Here is a 22205-nt window from a genome sequence, read left to right on the forward strand (position 1 = left end):
AAGTCAGAGAACAACTTGGAGGAGGCAGTTCTTTCTGCCGTGGCTTCAAAGGGATGGAACTCAGCCTTGCACAACAAAGTGCTTTCCCACTGAGCCATCTCACGGGCCTGAGATTTTTGGACTTTGAAATAGAGTTGAGATTTCTAAAGACTATGGCTATGTTTGAAGTTGGACTGAATTCATTTTGAATTATGAGGTAGCCATGAGCTTACTGGATTAAAAGTGGTGTGTTTGGGTTTTGACAAAGGATGGGATTATGTTAATATTGCCAAATTTACAAGATCTAGAATCACTGAAGAGAAACCTCTGGGCATTCTTGGGATGATTATCTAGATTAAGTTCATCCAGGGGAAAGATTTACCCTACAGGTAGACAGTGCCAGGCTGGGGCCCTGAAGGGATGAAAATAGAAAGGGGGCTGGAGTTTGAGATAAAGAAAGAAAAAGAAAAAAAGAGAAAGGGGGTCAAGTCCAACAGTTTTATACCAACTCTCTTTATATCAAGAGGCAAAAGCAGGCAGATGTTTGAGGTCAGCCTGGTCTATATAGCAAGTTTCAAACTAGCCAGGGTTACAAGCTGAGGTCTTGTCTTTCAACACAAAAGCAAAAACTTAAAAGGTGGGGTAATTGAAATTAATGTAGATTGTCTTCAGTTATTAATTTAAAAAATACTCTAGGGTCTGGAGAGATGGCTCAGCAGTTAAGTGTATTGGCAGCTCTTCCAGAGGACCAGGACTTCATTTCTAGCACCCATATTAAAACTTACAACCCTCTGTAACTCCAGTTCCAGGGGAAATGACCTACTACTGGTCTTCATGGACATGCACAGATGTATGCAGATAAAATACCCACACACATTAAGATGTTTACAAAGATTTTAATTTACTTATGTGTGAATATATGTATATGTATATACAAGTGTATGTCTACAGATACCAGGGGCCTGAGCTAACAGATCCCTTAAACTGAAATTAGATGTGGTTGTGAGCCAATGGATGTGGCTGCTAGCAATCAAACGTGGGTTCTCTACAAAAGTAGGCATGAGCTCTTAGATGCTGAGCCATCTCTTCAATCCCATAAAAACACATTTAAAAAATTCCCAAAGCTATTATGAGAGTGTATCATGACGCAGATTTATTGCTGTTTTAATCCTGGGCTCCTGTGATCCATTTAGTAACTAGAATGTGCACAGGTAATAAAGAAGTGATTCTACCTTCTGTGAGTGTACTGAGTGCCCTTCTGTATGTACATAACACTTACGAAGTACTATTCTGGGTACCTCAAATCTGAGAAACCTCTAAGGCATAGAATTATATCAGAGATGGAAAACAAAGAGTAAAACAAAACAAAAAGCCCTGAGACTGGGATTTTCATGCTCAGTGTTGATAAAACGGCGAGAAGAGGTTTCTATTACACGCAAGTAAAAGAGGCAGAACTAGAATGCAGAGAGGTGTTCCTCTGCAGTCAAATGCTGGGTGAGGGGATATAATGTCATCAGAAATGATGATAGTAGACCTCAATAGAGGCTGCAGGACAATACAGCCTTGTTAACCTAGTACAGGTTTATTCAAATAGCTTCAATTCAAATCAATGGCTACTCCCCAGGCAGGAATTTACAATTGCCACATTTAAAGGAGGATACTGTGTCATTCCAAGGGGAAATCGGGTCTGGAAAAGGCTTCTTGGCTAGAGAACCTCATGTGTCCCAAAACAGCTCCAAAACTGGCCAAATCAAACAAAAGAGCAGAGACCCGCCCTATGAAGCAAGCCTGCTTTGAACTTGCCCGCATTTCCTTTACTCTCCTGCCTTTCTGGGGGATGACAAAGTGTCTCCAAAGTGAGGTTAAGACCTGGATAAGACTGTCGGCTGGAGGACTTGGGAGCACTGTCACTCCCATATGAACTATGTGTTTATGTAACAGATGATGGTGATGAACTCAGAGCTTCCCCCCCTGGCATGGGAACCCTCACCAGGAGTCAGGCGTGAGTCAACTGTGAGCGGAGGCTTCAATCATCTATCCTGAACAATTTTTGTGAACAAGCCTTCAGTTTAAAACAATCTCTTTTGTTTGTTCTGAGAATTTCCTATGTGTACAATGTGTTTTGATCCTATCTACCCCCTCCACCTCCACTCAATCCCCAACACCTCTCTCCTGACCTCACATCCATTTATTCTTTATCCTTTAATCCCTGAGTCTAATTAGTGCCGCCTTTTGCGCGTAACCGTCTCCAGTTTAAAACATACCTGTCCATCAGTCCATCCATCCATTCATCTATCTTTATTGCATGAGGGAAATGTGTGTGTGTGTGTGTGTGTGTGTGTGTGTGTGTGTGTGTGTGTGTGTGTGTGTAGAGATCAGAGGACCACCCCATGCACTCACTTCTCTTCCAAATTGACATGGGTTCTGGGAAGGAACTGACCAAGCAGGCAAACGTTGCAAGTGCCTAGTGGACCTTCTCACTGACTTCAACTCTTTAGATTTATACTGTCATCATGTTAACACTTAATGTAGATTTAAGATTTGGTTTTGTTTGAGATGATCGTTCTCTGTAGCCAAGGCTGGCCTCATACAGCAGTGAGCTCTTGTTTCAGCAACCTGAGTGCAGAGATTACAGGCATGTACCATCATACCTGACCTCTGGGCTCAAAAAGAATAAACAAAAACAAACCAACAAAAACCCAGTTACTACTCAGTGTATTTCCAGAGACAAGAGGCTAGGTCAGACTTGTATTGAACTGTTAGTTCCTCTGGAGCAGCAAATTTTTTATTTTAAACTCAAATTAATTAACTAATTAAACTCAGAAAAGGAGTAGAATTGCTCATGGATAAAACCTTTCCATAGATTCTACCCTTAAGTGGGGCAGACTGATAGTCACCTGAGGCTTGTCTGTTAGGATGCTTAGAAAATAGTTGAGAATCTTAGGTAAAACAGAGATGATCTGATGGGGACCCCTGTTGCTGTAACATGTTGTAAGCCTGTAGTTTGTTTGTTTGTTTGTTTTTTAAAGATTATTATATGTAAGTACACTGTAGCTGTCTTCAGACACACCAGAAGAGATCTCATTACAGGTGGTTGTGAGCCACCATGTGGTTGCTGGGATTTGAACTCAGGACCTCTGGAAGAGCAGTCAGTGCTCTTACCTGCTGAGCCATCTCGCCAGCCCCAGCCTGTAGTTTTAAAATGTTGCAGAGGAGGCACTGCTATTTCCCCCATTCCATATTCCTGTGGTTCCTTGCCTGTCCCATCCCCTTCATCTGTTCATTCCAGCCACTAAGACACTCTTACCAATTGCAGGCCAAGACACAGGTAACGTGTATGAATTTTCTCCTCCTATGGCCAGGATGGTGGAGGCGGAAAGCTCCACAGATAGCGCTACAAAGTGCAGGGTCTATAAGCAGGGTTCTGGCATTTGTCACTGACCTCACACTGCCTCCAGTCAGGATGGATAGATCATGTAGCAAAAGCAAGATACAAACTTGTGGTAAGCCAGTAACTGTTGTTACTGAATGGAAGTGTAGGTCAAATGGCAGCTTTTCTAGAACTTTCTGGGAAGAGGGAAACTCCATGTAGAGAAAGTCTGAGCAATCTGAGCCACGACATGCTTGAGTGAGCTGCTGAGGCTGTGCCGGGTTCCCCTGCTAGGCTCTCCTAAAACCTTTCTGCTTCCGGAGTTGTCACTGTTCCTTCGGGGAGTGGCAGAGAGGGAAGGAAGCTGGCGGTTTGTGTCCTATGGTTTCTCTTCTTATTCACATTTCTCTTGGGATTTAAGTCTTGCTAAACACACAGGACACATGGTGAAATTATTTATTGTGGTTTTCTTTGGAGAGCGCTAGTTTCCGCTCCTAAGAAGGGCCCTTAACAAAACAGGAAGTTTTTCTTGGATCTAGAAATGGAACTGTGCTTTTTTGACAGTCGTTTTCCTTACTGACTTCTGCAAATCTGTCTTCCTACTTCCCTGCTGGAGGTTAGACAAACAGAAGGGACAAGATAAAATTCGGTGACACTGATTCCTAAAGCAGCAGAGGGAGGCTAGCAGAGTGTGAGGCACAGGCAGAGGGGCACAACAGCAGCAGTTCAGGCTGCCAGAGTGGATAGATGCAGATGTGAAAGACCTGGGAATGTGATGGGCAGTTGGTAGCCCCTCCTTTACAGTAACCATTCACATATGTATGCTAGCTGGGGTGGGTCAGATTTTGATATACTCTACACAGTGGGTACCCAAGAGTACTTAATGAAATGTAAAAAGGATTAATTGATTTCCCCAAATATCTTAAAACAAGGGCAGGGCTGGAAAGATCAAACGAACTTATTTCCAAGCTGGAGACATTGCTGCCTGCATGTGGTCCTGCCACTCAGGAGACTGAAGGTGGTAAGGTCACTTGAGCCCAGGACACTGGGATCAGGGTGCTGGGCTCTTGGCCAGACTAGGCCACACAGCAGGACACTGTTTCAAACAACAAACACACAGACAAAATGAGCAACTGATTTCAAATTTACAAAGTTTTAGAGAATTTAAAAGTACAGACCTATAATCTCAGTGCTCAGGAGGTAGAGGTACGACTGCCACACATCCAAGGGCCAGCTTGGGCTACATTGTAAGCTGAGGCTGTAGCAAAAAAAATGCTTATTTGTTAAGAGATAGAATCCAAAAATCCAAATTTCCCAGTTTCTACTTTCAACTCTATGACAGGTTAAAAGTCCTATCTTTACTCCAGGCATGTCACAATAGTACTGGCCACTTACCACAGCCATATACAGGAGGCCAGCCTGGTGTACACTGTGAGTTCCAGGACAGCTAGGGCTACACAGAGAACCGCCTCCCCCACCCCCTCCTCTCCACAGTTTCATAATTCTTTTAAGATTTTTCATTTTTATCCATGTTTATGTGTGTATATCACATGTGTGCAGGTGCCCAAAGAGGCCAAATGAGGGTGTTGGGTTCCCTAGGACTGGACTTACAGGCAGTTATGACCCATCTGATGTCAGGGCTGAGAATCAAATTAAGGTTCTCTGCAAGAGCAGCAAGTGCTTTTAACCTCCGAGCCTTCTAGCCTCCTCAAGAAAATAATTACTAAGCTATCTAAAATTAAGAGAAAGTAGGAGGACTTCCAGTTCTTAACCCTTTTCTTTGTGCTTCTAAGTCAGCACTTCTGAGCTATTGATTAGGCATGTCTGAGGTGGCAAGCCTGAGAACTGTGGCCTTTTTCCCAAGGAACTATCCGTGTCTTGCTTTTTCTTGGGCCCGGGCCTTCTCTGTTACTCAGGCTGGTCTCAACAAGCCATCCTCTAGCCTGCGCCTCACGTGCAGTTGAAACTTCGAGGGGGCGTCGCCACTCTTAGCTCTTCTCTTCCTAAATAAGACTTTTTAGGTGGGCGCATGGTCACGCAAGTTCTCCACCTCCTTTGTAGCTAGATATGGCCAGGTGGGAGTAGAAGAATGGAGCAAGCAGTCCATTCTGACAGAGAAGGAGTGTTTCCATCTTCTCCCTGTTACAATGTAGAGCCGGTGCTGAACCAACTCAGACTGCAAAATGAAATCCATGTGTTGAAAGCGACGGCAGTCTCTGCCATTGACTGCCTCTACCTTATGCCATCGGCCTCAACACATATTTTAGGTAATACCAGATATAAACATTTAACAGAACAGTGCTCTGACCTCCTGACCTAAAAACAAATGTGCTTTTTTAGAAAGAATGTATAGTTCAATTAATCAAGCTTTCCTTTGTCGATAGGCACAAGAACCTGTTCTACTTCAGTAATGGTGTCTCCTGAGTCTGTGGTGTGTGATGTGACAGGGAAGAGAAGGACACAGGAGACTGATTGCATCTTGTTTTCAGATTGTATACACTTGGCCACGTAGTTTCCAGTTTTTCCTGACTGTAACCACCACCTCTTTCTCCAGACACAATGCAGAACTCATGTATCTGGAGCCAAGAGGTTTATGTAGGAAGGCTGCCCAGGTTGAGTCTTCTGGCTACCTGGCCTCTTAGGTAATGTGGAGAACTGAAGCCACACATGCCAATGATAACTCAAATGAATTTGGTGGTTGTAATTGCCCAAGCCATAGCACAAAGATAAGATAAACTATGGAGCAGCAGCACTTTAAAAGCTATCTTGAAATACTTAACCCAGTTTTCGTGGGTCAGGGCTGTGGGGCGCAGCTTACCCGGGTGCCTGTAACTCAGAACCATTCAGCAGGCTGTGGTCAAAGTGCTGAATCATTTCTCACCTAGGTGGCTATTAGAAGAGCAGGTCCTCCATCCAGCAGCAACTTAACAGAAATCTTCATGTTGGGGGCTGGGTCTCAGGAGTACAAAATATATTTGCTTTCCTAGTTGAGGTTGCTCACTGGCCAGAGAGTTCTAGGTGAGACGTTTTTGGGTATCAAAGGGTTTCCTTTATAATCTTCAGCCATAAATTAAAGATGGGTTATCTCAAGCTCTTCCATTAGCAACTACAGTTTATGTATGGTTGTTTTTCAACTTCACTGCCATTAAAAACTGAATGCCAAATACAGCTCATGGCTCTGAGAATCACCTCAAAACCTCTAGCTAAGGCACTCTTTGATCCCAGGGAGAGGAACTTGCTATTGTTTCATTTCCTCTGGGTTTCAAAGGAGAAATCTGAAAAGTGGCAAAGCATCAGGATTGAAAGCTTCGAGCAAAGCCAAAGCTAGAAGCTTCCAGGCCTGAGCTGGTCCGGAGGCTGGAAAAGCCATTAGACAGCATTCCAGTCCAGTCAGCATCTTCAATGGGTAGCTTTGTTATTTGCTGTAAACAGTTGTAAATTTCCAGAACCACAGGCACACCCATATTAAAATGTTAATTACCAAAGTGTCTCATAACCCCAAGTGCAAATGAACAGTGAATTAAAGGTCCCGTGGGATGGTCTCTGGATCTCCTCCACTAACACGAATAGCTGAATATTCTAAAGAATTCACTTTTTAAAAAGACATTCAGTCATCTCAAAGTTGAGCCCATCCATCACTCCGTGAAACTTCTAGATTGAGGAGATAATATCAGTGCTCTGACTCTGAGCTTTATGCTGCTTTGAAAATACCAAACCTAGTCTGCTGAAGAAGAGACGAACTTAAAAACAAACAAACAAACCAACCAACAACCCAGGCCTTCTTTGGACACTGATGTTTTGCTGAGGCTACTGGAGATGGTAAACTAGCTCCTGTTTACTCTTTCTCAAAGTCCCAGAAACCCTAGTGCCCCGCGCCAAAACAGCAGACCTTAAGAGTCCACAGAAGGCTTACTGGGATTATGAAAGAGGCTCATTTGTTTTCAAACTGTGGTCCCTCCACCCAGAGTCATTCCACTCCCACGCCAGTGTCTGCGGCTTTGATTGCTAACTAACCATCCACCCACAGAGACTCTAACATTGACTGGGATCCTTCAAAGAGGCCAAGGTATAAAGCAGGAGGAAACTATTAAGAACAGTGTTAGGAGTTAAGGGTTGAACATCAGAACATCAGAGAAAAAAGGCAATTAATAGAAATCTCCTGCTTGGCCTAAACTGAAAGGGAACATGGGTATGGAAAGTGTGTGTGTGTGTGTGTGTGTGTGTGTGTGTGTGTGTGTCCTGCTGTTGGAAGGACTGCAGAATTTGTGTCCACCAAGACAGAACTTTCAGTGCTGTGGCCCAGCTTGGCCCAGGACAGCTCATAGCCCAAAGCGCTGTAACCAGGACGGCTGGCTGGCGTGTGAACCCCATTCCCTCCCGCTTTGTCTAGATTTCTTTTGTATGCTTTCACTGCCAGATTGAAGTTTTCCCAGCTGGAAGGCTTGGGATTTGCTGCGTATCCCCTGGGGAATAACTAACAGCAGCTGCCTTCTTCTTGCTTCTCCAGCTTAGAGGATCAATGGATGACACAAACAAAAGGTCCCCAAGAAGAGATAATGTCAGAACGCCTGTGCCAGCCTTCCAAAACGGTGAGGTATGGCAAAACTATGAGCCATAATTACCATTACAGCAGGGTCAGATAAGTGGGCTTTCTTGGAAAGCAAGAAACTTAAAAAGAAAAAAAAAAAAATCGCTGGGCGTAGTGCCTCAAGGAAGCCCAGATTCTTCTTTGTCAGACTCCCACAAACGGCACTCAAAGTTCTCATTGCAGTGTTTCTGACAGCTGTTTCCATTGGCTTTAAATAGAGGCAGCTTTAGGTCAGAAGTCTGACTGCCACTTAAGAGAGCCACTAGGAGTTTTGTGTGGAAAATGGGATCGTACTTTGCATCTTACTGATCAGAGCTGTGAAGGTTAAGTCATGAATATAAAAATGCTTAGTACAATGTCCTGACATTAACTAGGGCTCAATTAAAGGTTAACCAGTTCACAAGAAAACAAATTTGGCCTATCACTAAGGAAACAGAAGGGAATTTGAGACAACAGTCACATGTCTAACACATGGCACACAGGAATAATGGGCCTAGGGACACTTGGTCAAAGACTCTGGTCATTCACAGGTCATAATCACCCAGTGCTTTCCTGAAGTACATGGGTTCCTGGGGAGTGGGGCTGAGGAGGTAAAGTCTAAGTACCAAAGTCCTTGACTACCAATGCAAGATAAGGCTACAAACAAGAAATCTTTGGGGCTATTTCATGTACCTGGCTCGATTTAAGTACTATCTACCACTCTTTGTCTTGTTTTCTAAAGTCTACCATACAGTCAACTCTAACATGGAAAGGTCAAATTTAGATGCTGAGCACATGCAGTTTATCTAAGTGCTGTGACAGATGCAAAGAAAACCAACATGCTCCCAGGCTGCAGAAATGGTATGACTATCTCATTAAGCAGCAGCTTGTGGCATGGCTCTGCAGCTAAAGGCACTCTGTCTGCAAGCCTGGTGACCCGAGTTTGATCCCCAGAATTCACAGTAGGTTGGAGAGCAGATTCCAAACTTGTCCTCTGCCCCTTTCCAACTTAATAACGATGGTCCTAGAGAAATTAGAGTTATATCTAGGAATTATTCTTTCCCATTGAACATTGCTCTCATTCTCTCAACTAGCAGAATTAGAACACCTGCTTCTTTACCTTTATTAATATTGGCTATATCAGGCCTCAAGTATCTTATTACACTCAAGACCTTAGATTTGCAATATATAGAACTAGGCTCCTCCTACATTACTAGGCTCCTCCTACATTACTAGGCTCCTACTGTGTCAGGTGCCCACATTACAGCTCCTTTAGCTTTAGATGATCCCAAGCTGGCACTTCTATCTATCATCACTTTACACTAGGAACCTGAAACCTAGAAATACTGAGGAGCTACAGCGCAAAGGCCACAGCCTAGGTCATCTCTTGGCCAAGTGCAAACTATTGTAGCAGGAAAGGGTCTCTTTGGATGCAATGGAAAGCAAAACGAATTACACTGCGGTGGTAAACAATTTAATCTCTTTTAGCTAAAGATAAACTATGCTTTTATAAAGTAACCCACTAGAGGGCGCTAAATACACAAACTGCGACCAGGGCTTTGCAAATGTCAAGTCTCACACTGGTACAAGATATATAATCAGCTATGGCTTCAAGCCAAAAAGGCTCTCCTCAGAAGAAGCATGATGCATTTTATGATAAGGTGTTGTGTACCCTTGTCCCTCCAACTAAGGAAGAGAAGAACAACAAAAGACCTCAAGCCCCCCAAAGCTTGAAGCTGTATGTCGAGCAATTAATAATCTGTTTCTACTTGATACTGACTGCTGTACAAGGTGCCTTTCACTTAGGCGTTTTCTTTGCTGCATAGTGACAGAGAAAGTGCAAGTAACTTAGGTGGGAACAACTAGATTATCCAGTTAAGTTCACACCACAGTCTCTGTATTCAGGGTGTGGCACTGGGAATGAATGCACACAGTTTCAGCTCACACCTCGGTCTCAGTATTCAGGGTGTGGCTTGGGGGAATGAATGTGCGCAGTTTCAGCTCACACCACGGGTCTCGGTATTCAGGGGGTGGTGCTGGGGAACGCACATACTTTACTACTGAGCCCTAAGGTCAAATCCTAGGAACTAAATAGAGACACCATTTCTTTTAAATTTTATTTTAGACAAGTAAAATTCGTACATATTTTTAAAAACAGAAACAAACATTCATATTTAATTGAAATCTAGAGAAAATATCTTCTACCCAGAATGCCTGATTTCTGAATATTTTTATTTTTTGATTTATTGACGTGCCACCTTTTCTTTCCTCAACAGAATACTCATTTTATGCAAGCAACCAGATTTACAAAATATATTTTATTATTCTCCACTGTCACACATTTTCACTGAACATTTAAGGTCACAAATAGACAGGCAAGGTGATCCAGCACCCTGACAGCTGCAGGGCACTAACACCTTAGTAAGTGCACACAAATACATACTGAGGTTTTTTTTTTTTAAAGCAAAATTAGGATTATCTTGTAAATATCACTTCAAGGCCTACGATAGCCATCTTTCCACATCAGCATTTTTAAATGATTGTCCGTGCAGCGTTGCCAGGCGAGTAGTACTGAGCCACAACTCTCCTCGCCTGTTTCATTTTGGTTTGTATTTTTACTGTTAACATAGCTTACATAAATAGTACATCTTAAGTCTGTACTAGATTGACCTTTCTATTATTTGCAAGTATACTCTACTGTGTGGCTTCCTCCCCATCAACAAGGCTTTAAACAAGAGGGCTCTTCTAATCCCAATCAGACTGTATTTACACTTTACAGTTCATATGCAGTTTCCCATTAAATGTTCTAATGTACAAAGAACTTCTGGTTCAACTGGTGTGGGGATCTGACATTTTTACCTCTCTGTGTGAATTGTGGATGCTGGCTGTGTCATTCAGTCGTGGGTTTGGTGTCCTGCAGAGATTTGTAGACAGCAAGTGTAAAGAAATCAAACCCCCAGCCTGAAACAGGGATGGTCCAACTGTTCCCTGTATATTCCAACCTGGTGGGTCCGCGGTAAAGCACAAGTTTGGGGTTATTTTTTGTGTAATAATCTTTTACTGTTTAAATCTTCATCGCTGCCTCCTAAGTTATCCCAAACACATTATTACATCGTTAGTGCACCTAAAACAGCAAAACAACAACAAACCCCAAGCGACTTCACTCCTGCTTTTGTCCCCTAATCTATACCCAGTTCTAAACCACCTAGCCAAACAGTGAAGCCGCGCCCTAAAAATAAACGGGCACATGTGTGAAAACTTCTAACACCTAGAAACCTACAATGTACTTAAACTCAGCCTGATTTTTCCCTGTAAACTAAAATCATGGTAGGACTACCCAACTTGGCCTTGTCCATCACCCTACAGCATATTTATTCAGTATGGACCTGCAAAAAAGGAAGCCACACAAAAAAGAAGCATCCCTTAGAAACCAGAAGCCAGTAAAGTCTGCTTTGGAGGGATCAGTTATACTGAAGAGCTGTCAAAATACACACTCATGTGCTACAGCATGCTTCTCCATACCTTCATGTTTTAGGTGGTGATACCCAGCAAAGTTAATCATCCCCCCGCCCCCGCAACTCCCCCACCCACCATTCCCTTCTTTCTCTGTTAGTTACTACTGCATATCTGGTATACATTATCTCATTTAATCCATCAATCTAATTTAAGTGAGAAAAGGCTGGACTAAAGAGATTATATTTCAACAAGGACACTGCTCTACTTCCCCAAACTGAGCATCATGAAACTAACCAGGCATGATGTAATTCTGTAACCCAAGTCCTCAAAAAGATCGGGCCAAATGCAAGACCGCTTCAAAAACAAAAGCAAAAAAATTGTTATTTCCACTGGGCGCAGACTAACCACCATCAGCATTTCCGGAAGATGGCGGCTGCACTGGGCTCAAAATGTGAGCTGGAAGCTCAGACGACCGAGTTAAGCAGGAAGCTGCACTACGGTGCTTTACAGCGAGGATTAAAGAAGGGATAAGCTCGGCCGCTGTATGTAGCCTCGTCGCTCTGCTCCGTGAAGGTCCCAGGAAAACGCCGCCCGGCTCGAGCGCCGCGCACCCGGCCAGCCTGCAGGCGCAGCTCCCGCAGCTGCTCTCCCGAGCGGAAGGGCAGCCGCCGTGACGCAGACAGCGCCGGGGAAACGCCCTGCTCTGTGGTACAAGCACTCGCTCTGTCACTGTGGGACTCAAGGCTTGAGGTCTAGAGCACAAGCCCACGCTATGCTTCGCCAAGAGGTGTTTTTCCTCTGGTGTAAAATTTGGCAGCCACAACGGGGTAGCTTGGTTTTATCCATGGTTAGGACACGCCGGCTATAGGTATTATACGGTAAAAGCCCGATTACTACAAAAGGTCAAAACTAAGCTACTGAACCACTCGTCAATCAAACCGGGCTTAAGAGAATGGATCCTCAGTACTTCTCACTAAAGAAAAATCCTTTCCTACAGCTTTTCACTCAGGCCACTTTTACTGGACTAATTTCTAATGTCAGTTAGGGAAAGGATCACTCCAGTTGAAAGCTACAAGAACATTAAACGCTAGAATAGCTAGCTGCGCGTTACAGGCATGGTGATGTATGCCTGTAACCTGAGCTAGAAACAGGAAAAAAAAAAAGGCGTTGATCTTTTGACTACCAAGTGATTTCGAGGCCAGCCTGAATTACACGAACCACGCCTCGCCTTTAAAAAATAAAATTATTTAGTCCCATTAGGGCACCATTATGTCTAAGCTTCATTATTTGTCAGCCTTCTCTTAGAATCTGAACACCTTGCACAGGATTTCTAAGCAGGAGTGTCCATGGAGAATTTAACAGGATCTGTGCACTATGCTACTCTACGCACATTAACAGCATTCCGAGAAGGGATCCGCCTTTCAGAAGCATTAATTAGGATGGATTTCTGGTTCCGAATTCCTGCAGTGTATTGTGCCAAGCCTGTAACTCTAGAGGCAGTGTTGAGTTGGTGGTCAGTCAGTCTGAGTCACCTGAGACCTCGTTTAAACTCTTGCCCACCCTCGTCCTCGAAAAGCAACCCACATTAAGGTCATGTGGACCATGGAGTCAATCTTATAAAAAACCTTCTCAACCTATGTAAAAGCTAAGTCTCCAACTCCTCATACTTCCTGAGAGCCGGGGCTGCAGTGATTTCCCACTATGCCTAGATTTTCTATTAGGACTATTTTTCAATTGTGGCTGGGTTCACAGACTTCTACCCTAACTTTTGCTGGGGATTGAGCCCAGTGCTTTCCCAGAGCTACGCCTCACTCAGCCCCTAACCCCTCCCCTTCCCTCAGTACTAAGAATCAAACGTGCTGGAACTGACGAAGACTACATTTCAACTCAAGGCAGGTGATCTCCTATGTTTGAGGCCAGTCTAGTCTATAAAGCAAGTTCCAGGCCAGCCACTGAGAACTTGTCCTCTAAACAAGACAAACCCATGACCTGAAGCATACTAAACAAGTGCTCTACCATCAAGCTATGACCAAAGCCCTATATAATCTAAAAGCCCCAGTAACTGACCACTTATGGAGCACATCTGCTAATATTGAGCTGACTAGATAGGCACTTTCTCTAAATCTGTTAAATCATTTGTTGCAGCGAATCCCCTCTCGATAGAATCTTCAGAAGTGTACAAGTCTCCGTACAGTGAGTTTAAAGTGTGCAGTTTTTCCGTTCTCAGGAAGGGGACTATTAAATCTCAGCTGTGATGTGGCTGTGTGTAGCTGCTCATCCCAGCACTGTCAATACACAGCTCTCTAAAGCCAGTGACTGTTCAAAGCTGCTCCTCTTTATCAGTTTGTATCATGCACTGGGCTATTGTAATTGGGGTCTTTTCATAGGGAAATCTGTATTGCAAGTGCTTAGAGATGCAGCTTAAAATTCAAATTTTACTTTGGATAATACTGACTTGATGCTTAGGTTGAGGTAATTTGCTAAAATCGGGGTGGGGGGGGTGAGGAAAAAGGCAGGCATTTCAGGATAAAGGACTGGAATAAAAGTGTGTGACTATGTACTGTCATGTCAGTAAAACTAGCTGGCTACATCTAGTAGTATAATCTCCAAACATAACAGCAATACTTTCATATATGGCAGTGTCACTCTGTGACATCTACTAGGCCTGAAACCACATGGTGGAACAGATCATATTTGCTGCTTCTGAGTACTTATAAAATTACACTTGCTAAATTTGTACACTGCCTTCCATTGCTAAAATGTTCTCCCTAAGACAGGCTCTTTAATCACCCTTTCCTCCCTCCTCTCTCACGCAGCCATCTTTGGAGACAACTGTACAGAGGCAACACAGACTGTGTAGGGGGGTGTACTTATTTCCCAGGCCTTTGAAAAAGCAAGCACTTTTAACTACTAAGCTATTCTCCACTCCTATTTTTACAACTTAAACAAAGCATCAGCCCCTTTTATGAAACAATCAGTAAAAACAAAACAACCCAACACACTGCTCTTTCTATAATCAGGCAGAAAACCTTTGCCAGCTCCACCCCTAACTTTTCTTACTGTTAGTCCTGACTGACCTGGAATTCACTATATAGACCACTTGGGCCTTCAATTTGGATCCACCCGTCTCTGCCTCCGGAGTGCTGGGATTAATACAGCCCATCTGGCTGACATAATAATCTTTGTTTTTAAAACTTCCATCATTGTCAAAGGACGATGCTTGTGGGATATGCATTTATGATTAATTTTTAAGTCTAACATAGCTTTTGATACTTTATAAAACGCTTATGTCACAGGGTCCATAATGTTATAGGAAATCTTTACTGTGCCTAACTTTATTAGTAACCTGTCAAGTAATGAAATATTCATGGTGATTAGTGATGGTAGTGCATTAAACTCTAACTTTGTAGTCTTATTTTAACTTGCATTTTTTCTTAAAAAAAAGATATTGGCAATACCCTAGGGAATGTTGTATCATCAACTGTCTAGGTATGAGGTTATACTATAGACACACATACTAAAGTAACATGTATGTATTCTTTAGTCACTATGATGGCATATCTTTTCTTTACCTTTCTTCCTTTATGTCAGCAAGATATGGGCCCATATTGATAATATAGTTTAGACTTACTGGGTTGCTTGGGTTTGTTTTCAGAGACAGTCTTACGTAGTCCAAGTTGGCCTCGAACTCCTGATCCTCCTGCCTGCAGTCTCTCATGTACTTGGTTACCTCAGGTTACCTCACCTGATAAAACCTACTTTTGTGTGATGCTAGGACCTGAACCCAGGGTATCACACAGGATAGGCAATGGTATAATCACTAAGCAATAACCTTTATGATGGTATGTAATTCCATCTAGTGTCTGGGACATCATATATATAAAACCATTGATATATGTGTATACCTATCCATATCACCCATCCATTAACCAATTCTGAACATTTGTATTCTCCCTGTTTTCTTATATATACTAACAGATCCCTTTATAACAGAGTTAGCAGGGGACATTTTTTAGTTGTAGAAATCTTAAGTCCAAATAATTTAATCATTCATTTAAAAATATTCACTCTTTTTCCTTATTTCCTACATGGAAAATATTATGTGTAAGAGACCAGTCTTAGATATATTTATCATCCCACCCATACTTTTTAAAAAAAATCCACAAAAACTATTCAACTCGTAGTGTGACTTACTGCAGTTCCCTTATTCTTAGTCCACCCATGCACACGTGAATGATTATTGGACCTTAGTAGGTACTGGCTGGCGATTTAATTGAACTTGGTCTTCACCACAAAGCTTTCTGGCATCTTAAATTATCTCTGAGTTCTTATGAATGGCTAATTACTACAAGTACTAAAACTTACTAGCACTGTGCCCTAGGAGAAGAGGAATTCAGCAAAAACAAACCCCAAACAAAATAAAACCAAAATACTTAACTTTATTGCAAAATGAGCACAAAAATCACATGCATGACAAAAGAATCCATATAACATTTTATTCCAAATAAAATGTCTAAAGCTTAGCATTATAATCCCAGTAGCTAATATAAATCACTACTTAAGAAACATTCCTAAAGAATTAAAAGTTAAAACAAAAAAGTTAACATTAAGTTTTCTAAACACCTTTCTCTACTTTAGCTGGGTTTCTTTTCTCTCTCTCTCTCTCTCTCTCTCTCTCTCTCTCTCTCTCTCTCTCTCTCTCTCTCTCTTTCTTTCTTTCTTTCTTTTTTTGAGACAGGGTTTCTCTGTATAGCCCTGGGGCTGTCCTGGAACTCACTTTGTAGACCAGGCTGGCCTCACTTTGTAGAAATCCGCCTGCCTCTGCCTCCAGAGTGCTGGGACTAAAGGCGTGCGCCACCACGCCCGGCTTAGCTGGTTTTCTGTAAAGTATACATGAAGGGAACCGCACATCTAAAACTCTAAGGGTCACCGGCTACGTGGCTCATCACTTCCTCAGTTTGTTCTTGTTGGGAGGCAGAATCAATCTAGGAGACTGTTTAAATTCAATCAAGGGGCCTAGAGAGAAAGAAGAAGCTGATCAAAATAACTGTTTTATTTAAATAGCATCTTAATACTAAAAGAGGAATTACCTAATACATCTTAAGGAGGCTTCAGGTTAATCCTAAGTTCTGCACCTCCCCACTAATTATTTACTAAGACTAACATTTGTGATAATCTGCAGATATATCTCTCTTCAGATACACAACATTTGAGATAAAGCATTTTTAAACAGTGTGTGCGGGGAGGGAGTAAATCCTATCACGTGGCTTATCAGGATCAACTATGTTTACTTGCTGTACTGCCCTGAGGAATTTAATAAGGTGTCTTGTTCCTCACCTTATGCAATCGCTGGCTCTAGAAGCAGTGATACCTTAGATGAGTCTCTAAGGACAACAGAAACATCAAACAAACCACAAAGAAGCTGGACATGGTGACTCATGCCACCAATCCCAGTGTCTAAAAGGCAGAGGGAAGGAGATCATGAGTTTAAGGCTGCTTGGACTACATGAGACCCTGTCTTGATAAAAACATCAAATACCTCAAAATACAATCATTCCATTAACTTTAACTCCATCAGTTTTCTGCCCCTGGTGTCCATATATATAGTATATTAATTTTTTAAAAGTTACTTAAAAGTTAGCCTCCACTGCTTCTTTGAAGGTGAATCATTACAGCCCTTTAAAAATTTTTCTTCATGGGGGCTGGAGAGATGGTTCAGCGGTTTAAGAGCACTGACTGCTCTTCCAAAGGTCCTGAGTTCAATTTCCGGCAATCACATGGTGGCTCACAACCATCTGAAATGGGATCCGATGCCCTCTTCTGATGTGTCTGAAGACAGCTAGAGTGTACTCAAATAAATAAGTAAATAAATAAATAAAAATAAATAAATCTTTAAAAAATTTCTCTTCATAACCCACAATTCTTTATCTATACATGTTTAAATATCCATTATACTTTCTTTTGCCTTTCAAGTTAAAGACTTCTATAGCTATGTGAAGTATGGTGGGAAAAGTTTGAGGGTAGAGTGGGTCTACACGGCGAGTTTCAAGCCAGCCAAGGCCTCTATATAGTGAGGCTGTCTCAAAACCAAAGGGCTGGGGAGATCTGTAACTGAGCAGTTAAGAGCATACTGCTCTCCCAGAAGATTGTTATGAGATTTGATTCCAAATACCCACATCAGGTGGCTCACACAACCTTTTAACTCCCGAGTCCAGGGGACCCAATACCTTTTGCTTCCCTGGACACCCACACTCACAAGCACATACCACCCCTCATATACATACATGTGATTCCTGTTGTCCCTACCTACAAGGAACGAGCCTTTGAAACACTTCATAAGGTCCTGGGTTCTATTCCCAACACATCATGTATTTACTATATTGCTATGTATGTATGCAGAGATGTATATAAGATCTTTGGGTGTGATGGCACGTGCCTGTAATCTCAGCATTCTAGAGACAGAGGCAAACAGTTCAATGCAAGTTCTGAGCCATGGGTACATAGCAAGACCCTGTCAAAAAACAAAACAAAACAAAACAAAACAAAAAAAACCCCAAAACCCAAAGCACACAAAAAGCAAAGCACACGCCTTTAATCCTGACACTTTGGAGACAGAGAAAGTTGGATCTCTGAGTTCAAAGTCAGCCTGGTCTACAGAAAAACCCTGTCTCAAAAAACCAAACCAACCACCCCTACCGCAACTCCCCTAACCTCCCCCCCACACCACCCAGTAAGTGTGTATATCATATATATTTTGACTCAAGGTCTGTACAGACCAGGCGAATGGGTACTCACCAAGATTCACTTTTTTCTGCCTCCTAAGTGTTGGGAATAAAAGTGTGCACCACTACAACTGGCCCCATGATACTTTTATGTATGAGTATTTTGCCTGCATGTATGTACCTGAACCACATTCATGCCTGGTGTCTCTGAAGGTCAGCAGAGGACTCTGGATCCCCCAGGATTGAAGTTAAAGATGGCTATAAGTTGCCATGTGGATGCTGTGAAATAAACCCAGGTCTTCAGCAAAAAATAAGCACTACTTAACCAGTAAGCTATCTTCCTGCCCTCTTAGATGTTATTACTAAAACTTTCTACACATTCCTAGAGCTAATCCTATTTTTTATATTAGATGTCAGGACTCCTGAAAATTGGGGGGTGAGTTGAGTGCACTGTAACTTTTCCTGGTAACTTGCAACAAACATCAATTCATCAACAGTCAATGTGAAATGCGTGACTGCGCTGCAGAACTGAAACACTCCAGACCCAGGGAGTTTATCATCAGTCAGCATCAAAAGTAACTTGAATTAGAAAAGAAACGGTTACAGCAATCTCCAATATTCTTTTGTTGTTGTTGTTTCGAGACAGGGTTTCTCTGTATAGCTCTGGCTGTCCTGGAACTCACTCTGTAGACCAGACTGGCCTCAAACTCAGAAATCCACCTGCTTCTGCCTCCCAAGTGCTGGGATTAAAGGCGTGTGCCACCATGCCCAGCTAACTATCAGGTTTTTTTTTAACTACTACTAATAAATAAGACAATTATATAACTCAACCAAGTCTGTATATTATAAATTAGTACCCTGTTCTTATATAAGCAATTTCTCCCCAAGCAGCTCAAAGCCTTCTATTCTTACAATACCTTCCTTGATTAGTATCAACTATCAAAAATAAATAAGATCAATTCCTCCTTAGTTGCTGCAAAGTTCACAAAGCACGCCCTTGTAATATCAGAACTATCCAACCACAGACAGGGAAAAGAGCTGGCGACAGAGAGGAGGGATGGAGGAGAGAGGGCTGGACAAGAGAATGTGGAGGGTTATGGCGCCAGCACTTACCTTGCCCATAGAATGACAACTTCACTCAACCAAAACTTCCCATTTGTCCTAAAGAAGATCTATAGGACACCAGGTGGGTAGTGGCTCATATCTTTAATGCCAGCACTAATGAGGCAGAGGCAGACCATCTCTGAGTTTGAGACCATCCTGGTCTACACAGTGAGTTCCAGGATAACCAGGGGTATACAAAGAAACCCTGTTTCCACCCCCCAACAAAAAACCTATAAACCTGCATGTTTATTTGAAAGTTCCAGAGCCTCAAATTTAGTAAGTCAGCTGGTATGACTGCAATCACTGGGTTCTAAAAAAAACCATTTTTATAGTTGTTGTTATCTCTCTTGCCATGTGTGGCACATACCTTTTAATCCCAACACTCAGGTCATAAGTACCTTTTACCCACTGAGCTCTTTTGTCCACCCCATAAAACCCTTTAATAAGAGAATAGAATGAATAAAGATCAGTTTAAAAAAAATCAGTTAAGTTCTGGCTTTTGCTAAATATAGGTTTGTCTGTTACATAGATTCTCAGGATGGAATTTAAAATACCTGAACTCATGTTTCTGTAGCCAAGCCTGTCCTGTAACTGACAATCCTCCTGTCTCAGCCTCCTGAGCAGTAGGAATATACCCATACAGCACACACCATTCTAGGCTCATCTTTAGTTTGAATCCCCCTTTATGCACACTTATCAAGACAAGTGTGTTAGGAAATGAAATACTTTTCCTTTTTCCTAACCTTAATTTCTTTTAGTCCTGAAGAAAAGATTAGGAATGGAATCTGTAACCCAGCACACAGGCTGTACCGTTTTCTATTTGGATTAGGACATTGTTTGAAGTCCAGGTCTAGCTTTTCACTCACTACTCAAGACTGGGGTTCTAGTTAGCCATTTTCCTAATTGAAACTATGTAAAAGGAGAAGGGAGTCAGTTTCTACTGTCACAATTAAGAACCCCTAGCGTGAGGTGGAAATGGACACTGGTGTGAGAGCACTTGCACTTAGATGTCCTTGGAGCTGAGCCTGTCCCAGCAGGACAAGACCAAAAAGGTACCATCTTCAATTCTTTTCACTCTCATTTGCTCTTAAGATGGCCAGAGTGGAGCTGGGCAGTGGTGGCGCACGCCTTTAATCCCAGCACTTGGGAGGCAGAGGCAGGTGGATTTCTGAGTTTGAGGCCAGCCTGGTCTACAGAGTGAGTTCCAGGACAGTCAAGGACTATACAGAGGGGGAAAAAAAAAAAAAGCCAAAGTGGGTCCTCAGAGACATAACTGACAACTGAATAGGTATGATCATATGCCTAGACACTTATCATGGTACTGGTATCAAACAAATCAGAGATTGCTAACCTTCAAGAACAGGTTCTTCCTTGAATTAACAACAATAAAACTCATCAGAAACATAGCAGGAGCTTGACATTTGACATTATGTGTAATATCTGTTTATATATATATATATATATATAAAACATTCTATATGATAAAGGGGTATAGTCCATAAAGAAAAAAATTAATATAAATGGACAAGGTTTATACACGTTGCCTAGACCTTTAGTTGCTGACCTAGCACCTAAGACTTCAAACACTATAGATTGGTGTTGTGTCACGTGCATGCCTGGTCCTTGGAGAGGTCAGAAGGCACCCAATCCACTGGAACTAGTCTTGCAGATGGATATGACCCACAAGTGGGTACAGGGAATTGAACCCAGGTCATCTGCAAGAGCGTTAAGTGTTCTTAACCTCCGAGTCATCTCTCTAGTCTTCTTTCTACTCTCTTAAGGGCGTGAAGAGTCAGTTTAGTTGAAGGTAAACTCTTTTCTGTTCTGGGCTCCAAGTCTTCAGACTGATTTAAACTCAATGGTGAAGCACTTGCCTAGTATTTGTGAAAAACAGTTCTGAACCTCAGCACTGAAAGAGGGGGAAGAATCCTAACTGCATAAAGAAGGGATTATAAGCATTGGTGAGACCAGGAAGGCAGTCATTGAAGTCACCATCTGCCAGCTTGGATAAGTGCATCACTTAACTGATAAAGAATATATGCAGAAATATCCTCTCACTTGGAGACGGGTTGAGAGAACTCACAGTAGTGGTTACAGATTTCTAAGCTGGCTTTTAAAAACAAAAGAATCATTAATAACCTGGGGTGGCTCACTTTGCTAAAAACAAAAAACAAAACAAAACAAAGGAATAAACAATCAAGCAACCCCCAAATTTCATTACAAGTTCTTACTTCAAATCATTTTTTCTTTTCTATTTATTGTTTGCAACACAGCAAACAATTCATAAGGAAATCTAAGTGGCAGGAAAACTGAGCTAAGGTTCAACAGACATAATAAGAAAGAAAGGAAGAAAATGGCAAACATTTAGATAGGAAAGTTCCAAGTTCTATCTAATACTAATTAGCTTAGCTTTAAGTCAACCTAAGACGTAGAAACTGAACTATCTGTTAGCTGAAATAAGGGCCAAAGTGCCCACTTTCCTCAGGAATGCAGAAAAATAGAAGGGAAAAACCACAAGATAGCTTTGACTCTTATATCAATGTATTTGGGAAAGACAACTTTAAAAATAAAATCTCTTGAGAACCAAAGAGAACAACATCAGCACAAGATACTGCAAGACCAAGTTCTCAGCACAAAGTTGATAGGCCACCGAGGGACAGAAGGCAGGGAATAAGAGACAAAGACAGGAGGAAATAGAGGACAAAGGAAAAGAGAAAAAAAAACAAGGGTGGGGGGAAGGGGTGGGGACAGGACACAACAACTGCCTCTGGATAGGAGACAGGTGGCCCATAAGAAAATGGCAGTTTTTAAAGATAAAAGGGGAAACTAATATTAGGAGGGGTTAATGTTGATTGGGCATTTTAATTAAGGTGGTCAAAAGGGGGCTTTTGATTGATAGCTGGACTTTGGTAGCCAGCCTCAGTAGAAGTAGCCAAATAAGGGAATAGACTTTGGTGGCTAGCTTTAAGAATATTAATTAAACTGTTTTTAGGAAGGTAGAGGAAAG

The 22205-nt window shown here is 42.1% G+C and overlaps 1 long non-coding RNA gene across 2 annotated transcripts in view; it reads right to left on the reverse strand.

Moving 5' to 3' along the window:
• The window catches only part of 5031425E22Rik (RIKEN cDNA 5031425E22 gene), a 52052-nt gene that overhangs the window by 24213 nt on the left and 5634 nt on the right, over positions 1 to 22205 (reverse strand). The window contains exon 2 of one of the 2 annotated variants that reach the window (NR_165301.1): positions 4528 to 4607. The exons of the other annotated variant lie outside the window; for it this stretch is intronic. This is a non-coding gene — a long non-coding RNA (RIKEN cDNA 5031425E22 gene). The remainder of the gene's footprint in view (positions 1 to 4527; positions 4608 to 22205) is intronic. 2 annotated transcript variants of the gene reach the window in all.

Source organism: Mus musculus, chromosome 5 (genome assembly GCF_000001635.26).
Source record: "Mus musculus strain C57BL/6J chromosome 5, GRCm38.p6 C57BL/6J".
In the NCBI taxonomy this organism is placed as follows: domain Eukaryota; kingdom Metazoa; phylum Chordata; class Mammalia; order Rodentia; family Muridae; genus Mus; species Mus musculus.